The 4,756-nt window shown below is 34.5% G+C and overlaps 1 non-coding gene across 1 annotated transcript; it reads left to right on the top strand.

The window, feature by feature from the left end:
• The first annotated feature begins 647 nt into the window (after positions 1-647).
• On the top strand, positions 648-754 carry LOC119509696. Its single transcript, XR_005211759.1, has one exon. It is a non-coding gene; the product is annotated as a U6 spliceosomal RNA (small nuclear RNA).
• Positions 755-4,756: the final 4,002 nt, after the last annotated feature.

The raw sequence follows: 4,756 nt of genomic DNA, 5'->3' as shown, positions 1-4,756 counted from the left end.
CAAACACTGGAAAAACTGAAGGAAGAAATAGACACCTCTACATTAATAGTTGGAGACTTCAATACATCACTCTTTTCAATAGATAGAACATCTAGATGGAAGATCATTAAGGGAACAGAGAACTTGAATAATATGATAAATGAACTTGACCTAACAAACATACAGAACAGTGCACCACACAAGATAGGATATACATTCTTCTCAAGTGCACATAGATTGTACTCCAGGGGAGACCACATGTTGGGTCAAAAAACAATTCTCAATACATTGAGAAAGATGAAGTCATACAAAACATCTCTCTGACCATAATGGAATGAAGATGGAAATCACTAACAAGCAGAGAACTGGAAAACCCACAAATACATGGAAGTTAAATAACACACCCTTAAACAATCAGTTGGTCAAAGAAGAAATTTAAGGGAAATTAGCAAATACCTTGGGATGAATGAAACAAGAATGCAACATAGCAAAGGCATTACTGAGAAGGAAATTTATACCCCTAAGAATAAAGAGCTAGAATCAAAGACCTAAATGCACATCAGGAGGAAATATAAAATAACAACAAACTAATGCCAAAGCAAGCCCGAGGAAAGAAATAAAGATCTGAGCAGAAATAAATGCAACTGAGAATAAAAAAACAATAGAAAGTGATTACTTCAGCAACACATACACTAAAATTGGAAGAGTAGAGGGAAGATTAGCATGGCCCCTGTGCAAGGATGACATGCAAATTCATGAAGCATTCCATATTTTAAAAAACAAACAAAACACAACCAATAGAGAGCTTTAAGAAAACCACAAGTTGTTTCTTTGAAAAGATCAATAAAATTGATGACCCCTTAGCCAGACCAACAAAGGAAAAAGGAGAGAAGATGTAAATAAAATCAGAAATGAGAGGGGTACCTTACTACTGACCCCATGGAATTAAAAATAACCATAAAAGGATACTATGAACAACTGTATGCCAAAAAAAAATAGACAACATAAATGAAATGGACAAATTCCTAGAAATAACCCAACAATGTACACTGACTCTAGAAGAAACAGAAGATCTCAACAGACCAATTAACAGTAAAGAGACCAACTCATTCATTAAAAACCTCCAAACAAAGAAAAGCCAATGACTGGATGGCTTCACTGTTGAATTCTGCCAATCATTCCAAGAAGGATTATTACCAATCCTGCTCAAATCTTAGAAAATCCTTACAAAAAAATTGAAAAGGAGGGAACACTACTGAACTCATTCTATTAGGTCAACACTGCCCTCATACCAAAGCCAGATAAAAATGCTACAAGAAAAGTAAATTAAAGACCAATTTCCCTTATGAATATATATGTAAAAATCCTCAATAAACAGCTTGCAAATCGAATCCAACAACACATCAAAAGAATTATACACCATGATTAGGTGGGTTTTATCTCAGGTATGTGAAGGTGATTCAACATAACAAAATAAATTAATAGAATGCACCACATTAACAAAATAAAAAGAAAAGAACACATGATCATTTCAATTGACGGAGAAAAGACATTTGACAAAACTCAGTATTCTCTTTTGCTAAAAACATTTAGAAAAATAGGAATACTAGGAAACTTCCTCAACATAATAAAAAGCATATATTAAAAATTCACAGAAAATGCATTTGAAAAAATCCAGTACTATTTCTTCATTAAAATAGTAAACTAGAAATAGGAGGGAACTTCCTCAACATGATAAAGGTCATTTATGAAAAACCAACAGATAAAATACTCAATGTTGAAATACTGAAAGCTTTCCCCATAAGTTCAGGAACAAGACAAGGATAACCACTTTCACCACTACTATTCACCATCATGCTGGAAGTTCTGTCTACAGAAATTAGGCAAGAAAAAGGAAAAAAGCACCCAAATTGGAAAGGAAGAAGTAAAACCATCCCTATTTCCAAATGACACGATCCTATGGACAGAAAGTCCCAAAGAATCTACAGGAAAGCTATTAGAGATAAATTAATTCAGAAAAGGTGCAGGGTACAAGATCAATACGTAAAAATCAGTGCTACTTTTATACAACAGCAATCAACCATCTGAAAAACAGAAACAAGAAAACACCATTTACAATAGCAACTAAAGGAATCAAATATCTAGGAATAATTGTAACCAAGAATGTAAAGGACTTACACATGGAAAACTATAAATCTTTGCTGAAAGAAATTAAAGAAGAACTAAATAAATAGAAAAAATCCTGTGTTCATGCATTGCAAGAATTAATATCATTGAGATGCTAATACTGCCCAAGGTATTTACAAATTCCTAGCAATCCCAATAAAAATTCTAACAGCCTTCTTTTAGAAATGGAAAAGCCAATTATCAAATTCATATGCAAAGGCAAGGGCCTAAATTTTCTTGGAAAATTTTCTTGGAAAAGAAGAACAAGTTTGGAGAATTCACACTTCCCAATTTCAAAACTGTTACAAAACTACAGTACTCAAAACAGTGTGGTACTGACAAAAGGACAGACAAACCTATAGAATAGAATTAAGAGTTCAGAAATAAGCCCTCATATCTATAGCCAGTTGAGTTTTGACAAAGGTATGATGTTCACTCATTGAAAAAGAATAGTCTTTTCAAAAAATGGTGCTGGGAAAACTGGCTATCCAAACAAAAGAATGATAGTGAACCCTTTCCTTATACTACAAAGATCAGCTCAAAATAGATCAATAACCTAAATATAAGAGCTAAAAGTATAAAACTCTTCAGAATAAATCATAGGTAAAAATCCTCAAGGCCTTGTACTTGACTATGGAATTTTAGACATTACACCAAAATTATGAGCAACAAAAGAAAAAAAATACATAAATTGGACTCCATCAAAATGTAAATTTTGTGCATTAAATAACATTATCAAGAAAGAGAAAAGACAGCCTTCAGAATGGAAGAAAGTATTTGGAAGTAATACATCTGATAAGGGTATGTTAACCAGAGTATATAAAAACTCCTGTAAGTCAGCAACAAAAAGATAAAAAAGTAAACAACCCAATTTTAAAAATGGGCAAAAGACTTGAACAGACATTTCTCCAAATAAGATATACAATTGGCAAGAAGCACATGAAAATATGTTCAACATCAGTAGTCACTAGGGAAATGAAAATAAAAACCACAATGAGATACCACTTCGCAACCCTTAGGATAGCTATTATTTTAAACATAGAAAATAACAAGTGTTGATGAAGATGTAGAGTAATTGGAATTCTAGTGCATTGTTGGTGGGAATGTGAGATACTGCAGCAATTGTAAGAAACAGTATTCCATTCCTCAAAACATGAAACTTGGAATTACCAGATGACCCCACAAAACCACTTCTAGATATATGCCCCAAAGAATTGAAAAGGACTCAAACAGATGCTTGTACACCAATGTTCATAGCACATTATTCTCAACAGACAAAGGATAGAAGCAGCCCAAGTGACCATTAACAGATGACTGGTTAGACAAAATGTGGTCTATATACAATGGAATACTAGTCAGCCATAAAATGAATGAAGTTCTGATACATGCCTCAACATGGATGAACCTTGAAGACATCATTTTGAGAGAAATGAGGCACACACAAGACAGATCTTGAATGATTTCGCTTACATGAAATAACTAGAGTATGCAAATTCATAGAGACGTTAGTAGATTACAAAGTTCCAGGAGGTGGGGGGGAGTCAACGTTTAACGGGTACAGGGTTTCTATCTGGGGTGAAAGAAATGTTTTGGTAATGGATGGTGGTGATGGTAGCACACTGTGAATGTAACCAATGCCTTTGAATTGTATACTTGAAGGTGGTTAAAATGGGAAATGTTATGGTGTGCTTATGTTACCACATTAAAAAACTGGAAATGGCACCGAACCAATCATTTAAATATGACGACATATTCTGGTTAAATTTTTCCTCACATATTTTAAGGAAATATGCATTTTAGCCCATTATTTTGGTCTACCTTTTGTGACTATTTAATATATCATATTTTTAATCTTTGCATTGCTAAGTGGAAATATTTCTCTGGAGGGTGAATATAGGGATGCAATAACTTCTAAAATCTGTCTATGAAGATGCATAACGATATGCCACAAAAAAAGGCTGTGTTACTTTACCTGGAATTTCCTTATGCTCTCAGTCCACAGTTTGAACTTTACTAAGTTACCCATTCTCATGTCATTTGCACTAACCTCTAGATCTGATCATCCACTATTCTAGAATAAGCATTCCTACTGGATGCCCTCCAAGCCCATCAGAGCTTCAAACACCTCTGCTCCTTGCTGCTGCCTCAAGGCTTTCCTTCACTAAAGTGGAAAAGAAACCTAAGCTAGCTTGTAGTAACCATAATAGACAGGCATTTTTAAAGGAAGATTATTACCTATTAATTCATCATAATAGGCATTAATTATTAATCATAATAGACAGACATTTTAAAGGAAGATTATTACATACGAGGAGTGATTCCCTTATATGTTCTGAAGAATTGGAATGTACTGCAAAACAAAGGAAGCACCTAAGAGAGAATCCTGGGAATCACAAGAAAGCATCTTAAAGTCAGGGACATACACACACACACACACACACATACACACACACACCTGCCCTGCAGTGAAGTCCTCATTCCCGTGAAGTGTTGGAGGACCCCACAGTGAGGAAGGCTGTGAAATCACTCTGTAGGTACTTTTAAGTCTCATATGTTCTGTGTCTGCCCTGCTACCAAGTACAGAGACATCTTCTGTCTTCCTCATGTCCCA

This window comes from Choloepus didactylus, chromosome 14 (genome assembly GCF_015220235.1).
Source record: "Choloepus didactylus isolate mChoDid1 chromosome 14, mChoDid1.pri, whole genome shotgun sequence".
NCBI classification, from domain to species: domain Eukaryota; kingdom Metazoa; phylum Chordata; class Mammalia; order Pilosa; family Megalonychidae; genus Choloepus; species Choloepus didactylus.
Note: the sequence above shows the minus strand (reverse complement) of the source record. Positions and strands in the feature narration are given on the sequence as shown.